The sequence below is a fragment of the Musca vetustissima genome, unplaced genomic scaffold (assembly GCF_032173495.1).
Source record: "Musca vetustissima isolate MV318-11 ecotype Yass unplaced genomic scaffold, APGP_CSIRO_Mvet_v1 utg39981, whole genome shotgun sequence".
In the NCBI taxonomy this organism is placed as follows: domain Eukaryota; kingdom Metazoa; phylum Arthropoda; class Insecta; order Diptera; family Muscidae; genus Musca; species Musca vetustissima.
The window spans coordinates 18,688-35,579 of record NW_026881994.1 but is presented as its reverse complement, the minus strand read 5'-3'; positions in this window follow the sequence as shown (position 1 = coordinate 35,579).

The following is a 16,892-nucleotide window of genomic DNA, read 5'->3' as shown; positions in this document are numbered from 1 at the left end:
ATTATTTAGAAACCACTAATTTATTTTTAATCAACTTTAAATGGTATTAACACCCACATAATTATCTAAAGTTACATATTAACCAGACACTGTGATCATCAATAATCATTTGTCGGGTTTTTTCTTACTTAAACTCAAAACTGGTTCTACCAATTGTCAATATGATTGTGGTGAATATTGAGTGATATAACTGAAATAGAAACAAATTAGCGCCCATATTTCAAAAGTTATAATTTAAGAACTGATGTTTTTCCTTTGGAAAAATCAATTGATGGTTTTAATATAAAAACTCTTATTCGATTAAGATTTTTTCCAAATCGATTTTGGAATTCCATCAATAATGAATGTTCATCAGCGATAGGCTACCCTAACCCCATTCCCTGTTTAAAACTAGTAAGGAAAGTAGTAAAGTCGAACGGGGCCGACTATATGATACCCTTCACCACTATGGGAATATTAAATAGGACAATTAACATGAAATTGGATGAACTAAAATATGTGATATTTATCTAAATGTGAATCAACTTAGATCAATCTATAAGCATATCATTTGTTTGTTACAATGGGACAAATGTTGGGCCGTTGGGCTATGTCTGTACTTTTAGGAAACGCAATTACTTTATTCTATGCTCAATTATTTACGTTGTGCAAAATTTCATGTCAATCTGACAAACACCATTTGCACCGTTTACTTAAAATCGGACGAAAATATATGTGTAATCTATATCCAAATATGAACCGATTTCAACGAAACTTGTTACAGGTTGGATTATACTAATTTCATTACGTTTTGTTCCTATCGACCTTGGTGCGTCAATTACTTAAAACCAATCGATCTATGCAATATTAGAACTTTGGTACATTAAGTCTGACGGAAATATATATATCTTAATCTGAACCGATTTTCACGAAACTCAGCACACGCCATTCCAGGCTCAATCCAGTATGTTATACCAAATTTCGTGCAAATCGAAAGATTTATAGGGACTTTGGTGAATTTTTAACATAAAATCGGACGAAACTATATACGGAAGCTATATCTAAATCTGAACCGATTTTGACGAAATTTAGTACACATCACTCAAGGCTCAATTCAGTACGTTATGCCAAGTTTCGTGCAAATTGAAAGATATATAGGGACTTTGGTGCACCATTTACATACAATCGGACGAAACTATATATGGAAGATATATCTAAATCTGGACCGATTTTCACGAAATTTAATAGACATCACTCAAGGCTCAATTCAGTAAGTTATGCCAAGTTTCGTGCAAATCGAAAGATATATAGAGGGACTTTGGTGCACCATTTCCATAAAATCGGACGAAACTATATATGGGAGCTATATGTAAATCTGAACCGATTTTCACGAAACTTGGCAGACATCACTCTAGGCTCAATTCAGTACGTTATGCCAAATTTCGTGCAAATCGAAAGATATATAGGGACTTTGGTGCACCATTTACATAAAATCGGACGAAACTATATATGGGAGCTATATCTAAATCTGGACCGATTTTCACGAAACTTGGCAGACATCATTATAGGCTTAATTCATTACGCTGCGCCAAATTTCGTGCAAATCGAACGATTTATTGGGACTTTGGTGCACCATTTACCTTAAATCGGACGAAAATATATATGGGAGCTATATCTAAATCTGAACCGATTTTTCCCAATTTCAATAGGGTTCGTCCTTGGACCAAACAAATGAGTTGTGCCAAATTTCATCCAAATCGGATCACAAATACGACCTGTACTTTTTTCACAAAAATACATGGACGGACGGACGGACAGACAGACAGACATGCGTAAATCGACTCAGAAAGTGATTCTATGCATATTCTCAAAAGGAACCATGGGTCTATCTCGATTATTTTTGCCTGTTACAAACATATGCACAAAGACATAATACCCTGTACCACAGTGTGGTGAAGGGTATAAATACCATATATAAATGCCACGCAAACATGTCGTAAATTTGTTGTGCATATTAGTAATTCTAAAAATAGAATTTCAAATCAAAAGAAAAAAATACTAAGAAACCAAAAATTCAAAAAGAACACTCCGATACTTGATCAACCACACGCTGTAAGTCAATTTGTTAAGTTAGCTGGAGTCTTGGGCTTTAAAGACATAACCGGCACAGTTTAAGGCAATGTCTTAGTAAATCCCCTAAAATACACTTAGATCACCACTTTACACTTATCCCCCCACCTTTCCTCTCCTTTTCAAAGAGATGTAGTCATCACCAACCAATCTGCCATGACATAGCTGCGTATAAATAATTCTGCTCCAGGAATAGAATGACAATGGTTGGGCCGATGAGTAGCTGAGGCAGTACGTTGCTTCTTTCGTTGACTGTGTACTTTAGGAATTAACAAAGGCCTGTTGAAAAACACGCTTCAACCTAACAAAGTAACTGTGGAAAGCCGGACGGACGGACGGACGACAGCGACAGAAATAAAAACCCTTTCAAACGTGGTCATAATTTTTCTTATGCAACTGTAGGGAAAAAAGGCATAACAAAACAAAAAGAATTAACAGTCTGGACAGGAATAGGAACAATCCTCGGGAAAAACGCACACACAAGGCACGCACGCATACTTGCTCGCTCGCTCACTCACTTATTCATATCCAGTGGCATGGCCGTGAAGGCATCTCCGATCAGACGATCGTGCCACAGAGTTTCTCATCTTTTTATTGTCTTTTGTGATCAAAAATAAGACAAATTGTCTGTCCCAACAAAAATGTCCATCGCTCCGTAGTTTGTCTGTCTGTCTGTCTGTCGGCACTGACGGGCTTGCCTGCCCTCCTGGTTCATATTATCTGGTCTAGTACGTGATTTACTTGTACAACAGGCAACAATGTTTGTCTTGTCTTCATTTTTGTGTCCTCCTCTGTTTTTATTTTTCAAAAATCAGTTGAAGGCTAACTGATACCACCTGTCAAAATATATGAAAACATGTAGAAAATCCATAATTTTCATAGGCCATCGTCAACCAACGAAACAAAAATTATGCATGGGATTATTTTTAGAAATTACAAAATGAAAAAACAAAAAATGGTAAAATCGACAATGGTTTGGATAACTTGTTCTAAACGAAGGATCAAAGGTGTTTGATTTTCAGAAACGTTAGTGAAATCATAATTTATTTATATTATCTTTGTTTTTGAAGAATTTCATGTGGATTCAATTTAAATTTAGAGTAAAATTTATAAATAATTAATTTTCGAAGATGAAAATTTTTCTTAAGAAAAATTGGTCTTCTTTGGGAAAATTCCCTCTTGGATTAATTTTGCTGTATGGAAAACCACTTCATTGTCGATGGATTTTTTAATGGATAGGAGATTATTAAAAAGTAAATGAAAACGACGTTAAGTTTCAACACGCCTTATTCAAGTGGTGTGCATTGAAAATTCCATATAAAATGATCAGGACATTTATATGGGGACAATGTCATACTAAATTGCCTCATAGTAGTTAGGTTATCCTCTGCAAAAATTAGATACTAAGTTACATATTCAGAGTCGCTAAACGGGGATAGGAACTTCAATATTCCAAAATTTGAGCCCCTTCACCACTTCGAGGATCATAAAAATATATAAAACAATTAAAAACGATGATAATTTCGGATCGTTCAAACTATTTATACCCTCCACCATGAGGATAATATTCAAAATATCTCCTAGGAGAAAACTCTTGTTATGATAGGACTTTGAACATAACGACGTGAGAAAAATATGATTTAAATTCTCAAAATACCTACAAGTGGGGCTACCGTTATATGGGGCTATACCAAAACAGGGATCGAATTTTTGGTAGTGAAATTTTACAGCCATTGAGATCATGAAATACCAATCATGAGAACCCAAAACACCAAATTACAGTTCCAAAACCAGTAAGGAAAGTAGTAAAGTCGGACTGGTCCGACTATATGATACCCTTCACCACTTTAGGGATATTCTTCATATGTATCTTTACAGATGTCGTCTTTCGAAGGAACATTGATTTCATACTTTTTAAATAGACTTTAAGCTAAATTTACGCACGATATTTGGTATGCTTCACTGTTTAAAATGTAATATCAATCAAGCACCTATTGATTATTTGATTTACAATCAACATGAATACTAATTTCAGTACGTTTTGCAAATCAGCCTAGCTATAGGTCTGTAGTACACCATTTACTTAAAATCGGACGAAAGAATAAATAGGAGCTATATGCAAATCTGAACCAATTTCAAGAAAACTTGACACACACAAGGTTATAGGAACTTCAGTACATTGTACAAAATTGTGTGCGGGTCGGTCAATCTTTGGTTCTTTAGTGCACAATTTACATTAAATCGGACGAAAATATATATGTGAGCTATATCTAAATCTGAACCGTTTTTCACGAAACTTAGTACACATCATTCTGCACCCAATTCAGTGTCCTATGCCAAATTTCGTGCAAATCGAAAGATATATAGGGACGTTGGGGCCCCATTTACATTAAATCGGACGAAAATATATACGGACCGATTTTCGGGAAACTTAGCACACATCATTCTAGACTTAATTCAGTACGCTGTGCCAAATTTCATGCAAATCGAATGATATATAGGGACTTTGGTGCACCATTTACCTTAAATCGGACGAAACTATATATGGGAGCTATAGAGGGACTTTGGTGCCCCATTTACATTAAATCGGACGAAAATATAGAGCTATATCTAAATCTGAACCGATTTTTCCCAATTTCAATAGGGTTTGTCGTTGGGCCAAAAAAGTGACTTGTGCCAAATTCATCCAAATCGGATTATAAATGCGACTTGTACTTTGTTTACAATTTAACATCTACAGACGGACAGACGGACGAACGGACGGACATGCATAAATCGACTCGGAAAGTGATTCTATGCATATTCTCAAAAGGAACCATGTGTCTATCTCGTTTCCTTTTGCCTGTTACAAACATATGCACAAAGTCATAATACACTGTACCACAGTGTGGTGAAGGGTATAAAAATGAAATACCAAATTAAAATTAAAATTACAGCCAATTCACTTGAAAATTGTGTTAAAAATCCCCAAAATACCGAATATTGGAGCGTACCGTTATGTGGGAGGCTAAACCAAATTGTGGACCAATATATTCCATTTGCAATACCAAACATCCCAGAAGTTGACATTGAATTTTATTCTGATCAAGAATATATATACTTTGTGGGGTTTCCGGTGAATATATCGATGTGTTGGAAGCGGAATGTCAAATTTAATATAAATTCCACCTTATGTTGGAGAGTATAATTATGAAGCGACTTTATTACAAAAAATTGACCTATATCGATTTTTTTTTTTTAAATAAATTTTCCACACACCCGGATGCAAGTGCAAAGGTACAGCTACTTCGGTACAACTCCGTACAAACTCTTAAAATAACAAAAATGGGACGGGACCTTCATATGGGGCTATATCAACATATGGACCTATAATGAACATATTTACTGCACAGATGTTTTTCACCTTCCAAGAACCCATAATGCCAAATTTCAGATGTGGAAGTTGTGCACGATCTTTATATGCGGACAATTTCAAAACATGCCAAATTTCGACCACATTGTCTGAAAGATGCATTGAGGACCATCAAACCCCCAAAAATTTGGGCGAGACTTTTATATGGGAACTATTTTAAACCAATGAGCTGAGCAGTTGTAGTCGGACGGGCCCGACCATATGATACCCTACACAACTACCACTGAAGTCAAACTTTTTGCGGTTCTATATTCAGAGCCCGGATAATTTTTTTGGAAACCTTTGACAGATTAAAGGACTACAACTCATCTTAATTATCCTGAGATTTTATCGGAATCATTGTTCCCGGTGTAAACATTTAAATCATAATATATATATATATATATATATTTTTTTCATTTTCTCACATAAAGTCTGGGTCCATTTGACGATTATCATGAACATACATTGACAATTTTGTGATGTTCGGGTCGTAATTGTGGTCTCTAGAGCTTCCAGAAAAACTAACAGAAATAAAATGTTTTGCCCATTTCATCCCCTAAATGTTAAGGAATCTTTACCAAAAACATAGAGGTCTTGTTTGACCAGAACCCATACTACATGCAAAATTTGGGACCGATTGGTCGTGTTTACAAAATGTAATGGACAGGCGGATGGACACACATGGCTAGATCGACTCGGCTAGCGAGATATGACGATCAGTCTACTTAAAGGTCTAGGTCTAGGACCAACATTTCGATGCGTTTCTAACTCTTGGGGCTTCACAAAGCTATAATACACTGACAACATAGTTGTGTAGGGTATACAAATTTCCATCCTCCGCTAAACTCTTAAAAATGCCTCGAACTTGAGTGAGACCTTCAAATATGAGCTATTGGAAAATATAAACCTACAATAAAATTTTTCTGCAAATAAGTTTTTCACTCTCCATGAATGTAACCTATATCCTGAATCCCAAAAAATGGTGCAAGTCCTTTATATGGGGAATATAGACCACATCATATCACAGCAACAATGAAGATAATTTCGAAAAAAAAATCCAAATTTCCAATATTGGTTCACCCAAATCCAAATTTAGTACAAGTTAGTAAAGATTAATATAAATGTCCATAATTACCTATTGTAGCAATCATAAGTACGAATTTCCCCCCGAAACAGCCCAATCTTAAATCCAAATTTTAGGATTCCATCTCTATCGGTTCACCTAAATTTAAATTTTATCAAATTTAGTACGATTTTTTACACTTAGTAAGCATTTCCAAAACTTACTACATACCCCAATCCAACACCCCTACAGTGATCCTAATTGCAAATGTCAATCGTACCATTTACACATACACATTAGTACGAATTTCCAAAACGTTCTACATATCTCAATACTACACTCCAACAGTGATCCTAACTTAAAATTTCAAGATTCCAGCTCTATCGGTTTACCCAAATCCAAATTTGGCATCACAATAGTAGGAATTTTCAAATCTTTCTACATAGCGCAATCCTACATCCCAACAATGATCCAAATCTCAGGATCCCAGCTCTATCAGTTCTCTTCAAATTGTACCAAATTTAGTACAAAATAGTACCCATAAGTATCAATTTCCAAAACTACATCCTTACCCCAATGCTATACTCCAACAGTAACCTTATTTCCAACTCCAAATATCAAGATTCCAGCTCTATCGGTTCAACCAAATCCACATTTGTTACCATTTTGTACACATTAGTACAAATTTCCAAAACTTTCTAAATATCCCAATCCTACAACCCAAAATTCAGGATTCTAGCTCTATTGGTTCATACAAAATTTAAATTGTACCAAATTTAGTACACGTTAGTACGAATTTCCAAAACTTTCTTCAAAGCCCATTACTACACGCCAACAGTGACCTTAACGTCCAATTTCAAGATTCCAGCACAATAGTAAAAAATTTTTAAATAGCTGACAGTGATCCTAACTCCAAATATCAAGATTCCAGCTCTATCGGTTTACCCAAATCCAAATTGTACCATAAGTAAAAAAACTTCCAAAACTACGTACATATCCCAATCCTACACTCCGACGGTAATTTAAACTTTAACCAGTAAGGAAAGTAGTAAAGTCGGGCGGGGCCGACTATATGATACCCTTCACCACTTTGGGTATGTTCAACAGATGTATCCTAACAGACGTCGCATTTTTGAAAGACCATTAACCTATACTAAAGTTTTTACGTGCTCAGATATTGAGTTGCTTCTAACAATGGGACAAAATTATGAAAATCAATTTAAAGCAAATATAAATCGGACACCCGTTGATTATTTGGATAAACATGAGGAGTTTGGTGCATCATTTACATAAAATCGAACGAAAATATATATAAAATATATATCGAAATCTAAACCAATTTCATCGAAACTTGTCACAGGTTAGGTTATACCAACTTCAGGTTATATTAACTTCTGTATGTTCTGCAAAATGTTGTCAATCGGCCTAAGGTTCGGTCTTTTGTGTACCATTTAACTAAAATCTGACGAAACTATATATGGGAGCTATATATAAATCGTAACCGATTACTACGAAATTTGGCAAACGAAATTTAACACACATTATTCAAGCCTTAATTCAGTACCCCATGCAAAATTTCGTGCAAATCGAAAGATATATAGGGACTTTGGTACACCATTTACCTTAATAGGACGAAAATATATATGGGAGCTATATCCACATCTGAACCGATTTTCAGGAAACTTGGCACACATAATTTTAGACCTCATTCATTACGCCGTGCCAAATTTCGTGCAAATCGAATGTTATATAGGGACTTTGGTACAATATTTACCTTAAATCGGACGAAAATATATATGGGAGCTATATCTAAATCTGAATCGATTTTCAGGAAACTTGACACACATCATTCTAGACCTAATTCAGTAGGCTATACCAAATTTCGTGCAAATCGAAAGATATATAAGGACTTTGGTACACCATTTACCTTAAATTGGACGAAAATATATATGAGTGCTATATTTAAATCTGAACCGATTTTTCCCAATTTCAATAGGGTTCGTCCTTGGGCCAAACAAATGAGCTGTGCCAAATTTCATCCATTTCGGATCATAAATGCGACCTGTACTTTGTTTACAATTTAACACCAACAGACGAACGGACGGACATGCATAAATCGACTCAGAAAGTGATTCTATGCATATTCTCAAAAGGAACCATGGGTCTATCTCGATTATATTTGCCTGTTACAAACATAAGCACAAAGACATAATACCCTGTACCACAGTGTGGTGAAGGGTATAAAAAACTTCCAAAACTACGTACATATCCCAATTCTACTCACCGACGGTAATTTAAATTTTAAATAGGATTTCAGTTCCAAATTAAATTTGTACCACATATTATACCATATAGTACTTTTCGTACACATGTGTAGATGCTTTCAAAATCATCTGGTTATATCAACCCTACGTCTCAAACTTAATTGGCATTCCAAATTTCAAGTGATCACTATTTCAAATTTAAGAGTTCTAGCTCTACCGGTTCGCCAAATACAAATGGTACCACATTTAGTACTTTTCGTTACGTTTTAGTACGAATTTCCAAGAGTGACCCTCATCAAAAATTTCAAGATGTATCGTTAAAATTTCAAGATGTATCGTTCAGTTGGAAAATGTGGTTTAAACTTTCAAAATGTCATAAGGGGACTATCAAAACATGAACACCAGTACCAGTAATTTTCCACCAATTATTGCCCCCTTCCGAAATCCCGGAATGCCCAATATACAACGAATATTATAGGGTATTTTAACATTTGACTGCCACTGTAACATGTCATCCCTTTATCCATCTCTCTCTCTTTCTCAAAATGCCATAAGGGGACTATAAAAACATAAACATATAACAGTAATTTTCCACCAATTATTGCCCCCTTCCGAAATCCCGGAATGCCCAATATACAACGAATATTTTGAGGTATTTTAACATTTGACTGCCACTGTAACATGTCATCCCTTTCTCCTTCTCTCTCTCTTTCTCTAATTTCATCGATCCCTGATTGTGCATTTAAGCCTTCGGTACATTGTCTACGATTGTCCCTAGGCTCATGATAGCATCACGTCCTTCTTTTCCAATACATCGAATAAATATTGAATAAATTATCCGATTTGTTGTTCCTTGCCTTAGATAGCTAACCATAGACAGAGAATATTTCAAAGTCGAATAGATCGAAGCATAAAGAATGCCAAGATATGAAATTGTTGTTGAAGGGTGTTGTATATGTGGATTGACTAGAATTTATAATAATGTCTGTAAAATATTAAATATTCCGAACATTCAATGTATTGTGGATAAGATCATGAATAGATTTTCTTTATTAAATGTTTTACAAGAGTGCTAACATGCAGGTGAGCCATAAAAAAAGATCGGAATGGGAAATTTTTCGATTTGAAATTAATTAAAATTCAATTAAAGTGTCCTGTGTCCGTGAAGAAATGTTGTTCCAAACGATTATGGAATATTTAATAAAATTCGACTAAAGGATGCATTTTTTAGGATATTTTTACATCGATAGTAATTTGGAAATGGGTTGAAATGGTATTAATATAACTATATCGAACGTATTCTCGATAATATATTTTTAAATAGAAATTAAAATAATTAAATTTTAATGATATAGTACATTTACATTGTGCCGGATTTTGTTAAGGTCAAAAAATCCCCATAAAGTAGGTTAACCGGGTAAAACGTTTTACTTGACTTAAAATATATATTAAACTAACATATGCTCGCTACATACCCCAATTTTTATTCCACATTTCAAGATTGCAGATTATATTGTTTCACCAAAATCCAAATTGTATGAAATTTAGTACCATTTAGTACACATAAGTAAAAAATTTCCATTATTACCTACATCATACAATCCAATGGAAATCTTATTACCCAATTTCAGGATTCCAACTCTACCGGTTCACCTAAATCCAAATGGTACCAAATGTAGTATAATTTGGTATACATTAGTAGAAATTTTCAAAACTTCCTGCGTATCCCAATCCTACACTCTAACAGTGATTCTAACTCCAAATTTCAGGAATGCAGCTCTATTGGTTCAGCCAAAATTCAAATTTTACCAAATTTAGTACACATAAGTACGAATTTCCACAGACTACCAACATACCTCAATTCTACATTGCAGTAGTAATCTTATGTCCAAATTTCCGTGTTCCAGCTCATAAAGAACTAAATGGTACAATTTGGACTTGGTTGACCAAATTGTACCATTTAGTTCTTTATGTTCACACAAGTACAAATTTCCAAAACTACTTACATATACCATCAAATTTCAGGTTTCCAGCTCCATTCGTTTCTCAAATTGTACCATACCGTATACCGTATACGCTTTTAAAACCACTTTCTTATAACGACCCTACATATCAACCTTAATTCGAATTCCAAATTTCATTATACCCTTCACCACACTGTGGTACAGTGATAGACCCATGGTTGCTTTTGAGAATATACATAGAATCACTTTCTGAGTCGATTTATGCATGTCCGTCCGACCGTCTGTCCGTCCGTCCATGTATTTTTGTTAACAAAGCACAGGTCGCATTTATGATTCGATTTGGATGAAATTTGGCACAGGTCACGTAATTGACCCAAGGACGAACCCTATTGAAATTGGAGAAAATCTGTCCACGTTTAGGCATAGCTCCCATATAAGGGTACCCCCCAATTTTCGGTATTTTGAGGTTATTTAGCACGGTTTTTAACTGAATTCGCTGAAATTTGGTACTTTGAATTCTTATTGGGTAGCAAATCTCCCTACTAAAAATTATAAATATAGGTCCATTTTTTCGGATAGTCCCCATATAAGGGTAGCCCCAATTTTCGGTATTTTGGGGGTTTTGATCGCATTTTTGGACCGAATTCGCTGAAATTTGGTACTTTGAGTTCTTATTGGGTAGCAAATTTCCCTACTAAAAATTATAAATATAGGTAAATTTTTTCGGATAGTCCCCATATAAGGGTACCCCCCAATTTTCGGTATTTTGGGGTTCTTGAGCGCGTTTTTCAACCAAATTCTTTGTAATTTGGTTTTTTATACCCTTCACCACACTGTGGTACAGGGTATTATGTTTTTGTGCATATGTTTGTAACAGGCAAAAGGAATCAAGATAGACCCATGGTTCCTTTTAAGAATATGCATATAATCACTTTTTAAGTCGATTTATGCATGTCCGTCCGTCCGTCTGTCTGTCCATGTTAAATTGTAAACAAAGTACAGGTCGCATTTATTATCCGAATTGGATGAAATTTGGCATACGTCACTTATTTGGACCAAGGACGAACCCTATTGAAATTGGGAAAAATCGGTTCAGATTTAGATATAGCTCCCATATATATTTTCGTCCGATTTAAGGTAAATGGTGCACCAAAGTCCCTATATATCTTTTGATTTGCACGAAATTTGGCACAGCGTACTTAATTAAGCCTAGAATGATGTGTGCTAAGTTTCATAAAAATCGGTTCAGATTTATATATAGCTCCCATATATAATTCGACCGATTTAAGGTAAATGGTGCACCAAAGTCCCTATATATATTTTGATTTGCACGAAATTTGGCACAGCGTAATTAATTAAGCCTAGAATGGTGTGTGCTAAGTTTCATAAAAATCGGTTCAGATTTATATATAGCTCCCATATAAATTTTCGTTCGATTTAAGGTAAATGGTGCACCAATGTCCCTAAATATCTTTCGATTTGTACGAAATTTGGCACAGCGTACTGAATTAAGCCTAGAATGATGTGTGCTAAGTTTCGTGAAAATCTCTTCAGATTTAGATATAACTCCCATATATATTTTCGTCCGATTTAAGGAAAATGGTGTACCAAAGTCTCTGTATACTCTGTATAATTGGTACAGCGTACTGAATAAAGTCTAGAATGATGTGTGTTAAGTTTCGTGAAAATCCAAAATGCGACGTCTGTTAAGATTCATCTGTTGAATTTACCCAAAGTGGTGAAGGGTATCATATAGTCGGTCCCGTCCGACTTTACCACTTTCCTTAAATGGTTTTTAGGTCTATCCGTTCATATGCTACGAAATTGTACCAATGTTAGTACATGTTAGTACTTTTCGGATACATAACGTTCGAGTGTCCATAAACACTTTGCTATATCTATTCTACACACCATCAGTGACACTCATTTAAAATATTATGAGTTCTAGCTTTCCCGGTTCGCCCAATGCAAATGGTACCACATTTCGTACTTTTTCTGCCGTTCTGGTACGAATTTCCAAAAACCCAGCCTTATCTGATACATTTAGACCAAAAGTGACCCTCACCCCAAATTTCAAGATTCCATCTTCAACCGTTCCGTCTGGGCGTTGATGAATCGTTAATCCATACTTTCCGTCTGGAAATTTATAAATTTTTTTGTTATTTAATTTTTTAGGAGCCCGAAATGACCTTTTCATAAAAAATATTTTTGATCGATCAATGATCTCTTCTTAAAAATCTGTTATTAATCGGTCGATCATCATTACTTAATGTGACGTCAATCACCCACATTAGTAGACGGTTTCATCTTCTTGTTCACACCAATAATCAACTTCTTCTATTATTTGCGAAGGTGGCGTCTGATGATACGATTTCTTCGATTACTCAGTGGATTGATCTTTCAAAAAAAATAATAAATAACCTTGAAACTGTCTTCCAAGATATAAATTCAACAATTCGTTAGAACTCAAAAACACATACATGACTGACTGGTACCGAAGAACGCCCACAACTTTACTCTGAATTTGGCGAACTTGTGTGTGTTTTGAAAAAAAAGAATTTCTGAGTAACCTTTGGCTAGAACACAAGCAAATTAAAAGCTTTGAAGTGTTTTTTCAGACAAAAGGAATGAATAACAAGCAGCATTAGAAGAAATACAAAACAGATATAGCAACGCCTCCTTTCAATTTCTACATAAATTTGTATAAATCAGTCAAGCGAAGAGATCGCAATGGAAATAGACATGGGTGGTTGAGCCAGCTTTAAACATTCATACATACATATATATACATGCATAAATTAATTACCTTCAATCGAAAACATTTGAATCGAATAGCAACCAGTAGGAACACAAAAAAAAATGATAAACTTCTATTCCGATGAATGTGTAATTCTAGGGAGGGAAGTATGCCAATGATCTTGGTCATAGTTGTTCTAAGGAATCTATTTTAATGCATTATAACCAACTACATAGAGTCGGGAAAAATTATATATGAGTGATATATTTATATATGAATCGACTTCAATCAAAAATAAGACAATACATGTATGTTTTGATTCGGTAGCCTTTGTATAATTCGAGACCATTTCAATGAGTTATATATGAGAGCCATATTTAATCCGATTTATATCAAACATAACCCGTTATTCTGTCCTTGATATGGTAGTCTAGGCGAAATTTCATTTAAACAGGACAGACATAGCGCCTTTGTTGCACCATTCGGTAATTATATATGAATCTACATATGAATCGTATAAGAGTGCCGCCTAATTTTCGGCAGGTTGAATGTTTTTGCCACCGAAAGTGACTTTAATTTAACCAACGGATTTATCTTCTTCTTAGCTGGCTCAAGACAGAACATTTGTTTCAAAAGCCGAACTGAAAAACAATTTCAAGGCGCGTCAATCTTGTGCGCAGTTTTTCCAATTTTGAAAGACCCTGTTTTGATATAACATCCTTCACTTTATCTTTTCATCGAATTCGTGGCCTTCCCCTTCTGCGTGAACCATCAGTAGGCTCGCTTTTATATGTCTCTTGAGCTGGGGCATTTCCATCCATTCGTACAACATGGCCTAGCCACCGTATTTGCTGCAGCTCGATATTACTGACTATTTCGATGTTCGTGTATAGATGGTAAAGTTCGTGGTTCATTCGACGCCGATATTCACCGTTGACTCTTTTGGAGAAATTTTCTCTCAAATACTCCAAGAGCTGCATAATCTGCCTGCGCAAGCGTCCAATCTTCTGATCCATACACCACCACGGGTAGTATCAGCGTCTTGTAGAGTGTGAGTTTGGTCTGCCGAGAGGTAGCCTTGTTTTTAAACTGCTCACCTAGACCATAGTAGCATCTGTTGGCCAACACTATATTTTCCGAATTTCTAAACCACCATAAATATATATAAAATCTTTGACTACCTCGAAGCTGTAGTTTTCAAGTTCCACAGTTGGTCCGAGTCTACTGGCCGTCTTGCGCGTTGATAACATCAGCATGGTCTTCTCGCTATTTACTGCCACTCCCAATTTGGCAGACTCCTTATCAATTTGTTCAAATCTCTTATAATAATCACTTACCGCTCGCAATGTTCTACCCATTATATCGATGTCATCGGCGTAGGCGAGTAACATGTGTTGTTTGGTGTACAGAGTGTTATTTCTCCTTTCACCTTTACCTCTCGCATAACCTTCTCCAGCAGGATGTTAAAAAGGTCACACGTGAGGCGGTCATTTTTTTTGAACCTTCGTTCGGTATTGGTCCGAAGGTCCTTTCCGACTTCAAGTGCTGACCTTGAGCCACTCAAAGTTACCCTGCATGGCTTTAAACACCTCTGTTCAAATTTGAATTTCGTATGACCGAGGTTACACGACAAACTATCACCTTGTCTGAATCCTCGTTCGGTATTGAACGGCTCCGAGAGGTTCTTTCCGACTAATTTTGCAGGAATGCCGAAAGCAGATATGGCTTCAAACACTTCTGAACGGATAGGGCTGTCGAATGCGACTTTACAGTCGAAGAATAAAGTGGAACGTGCCGATGTGTTTTTCGTGGGTCTTTTCCAGCATTTGGCGCAGAGTGAAAATCTGGTCTATGGTGGATTTGCCAGTTCTGAAGCCAATTTGTTTTGGTTCACACAGTGCGCTGGATAACACTTTATATGCGATGGGAAGGAGATTAATTCCTCTATGGTTGTCTCCTTTTTTGTGCACGGGGCACAGGATGCTGAGGTTCTCATCATTGGGCATGCATTCCTCTAGCCATATTGTACTAATGAGCTGGTGCATGCTACTGACCAGCATCTGACTACCGATCTTATACAGTTCAGCTGGTAGCCCATCGGCAGCTGTTGCATTTTTCACATCAGTAGCATTACCACACTCCTAATCGTACTATGGTGGTCTTTGGTAACCTTTTCCATTGTGCTTCTATGTTATTATTGGGACAAGGAGTGTTTTCGTCAAGCAGGGGGGTAAGTTGAGCGGAGTAGGCTTCTGCTATCTGTTGTGTTGGCAGCTTTTCGACGTCGAGTTTCCGTGTTGTGTTATATCGCATCTTTGCTGCTACATTATGACGAATGCGAACATTGGCTGCTACAAGGCAGTGGTCCGAATCGATATTCGCTCCTTGGATCGATCGAACGTCTAAAACACTGGATGAATGCCTTCCGTCTATCACAACATGATTAATTTGATTTCTCGTTGTTTAAGGGAACCCCCCCCCCCCCCCATTCTCGGGGTCAAAAAATTTTTTTTTGAATTTTTTCAAGAATGTCCCTACAAATTTTCAAGTGAAAATCTCAAGAACTCTTGAAGATATAGCCGATTTATTGTGTCAGCATCAAGTGACGGCTAAAGGGCTTCTCAAACATTAAACGCGTTTTTCTCTTTTGCGAATGGCGGCCACGATAACTCAAAAACTAATAACCCAATCGATTTCAAATTTTTACACGTTTCTCTGTGAGTGTACTGCTATCGTATGAACTAGGATGAAGCCAATCGGTGAAGATCTTCCTTATTTTTTAACTTTGTTTTTGGTAAAAAATCGGCGATTTTTCAAAAATATTTTTTCAAAGGTCCGCCATTTTGTTAATTTTACATCAAAAATAAGGACTTCTCTTTAATTGCAAAAAAACAACAACAAATTTTTTTTGTAAATTATTTTTCTTCTTTTTTAAATCTTCAAATATATATGTGCAAAGTTACAAACCTTATGAAGCATTGGTATTGATTTACCATCCCATTGAAAATCTTGAAAAAATAAAATAGAGAATGGGGGGGTTCCCTTAATCGGGAGAAAGCCAGGTGACGACAACAACAAAAGTGGACAGACGGACGGACACACATGTTTAGATCAATTCAGCTAGTCGGGATATGACGATCAGTATATACTAAATGGTGAGTCTAGAACCAACATTTCTAATACCCTAATACGAAGCTACAATACTCTTTACATGTTTTCTTATTGATCCGATTCTTGGATCTACATTAAACATTTTCTGACATTAATTTATTCATTCGCTGAGAAGTCGAAATGCAAAATGAAGTCACCTCGTCTTAAAATGCGGAGAGGAGCTTGAAAGTACTATATATGACAATCTGAA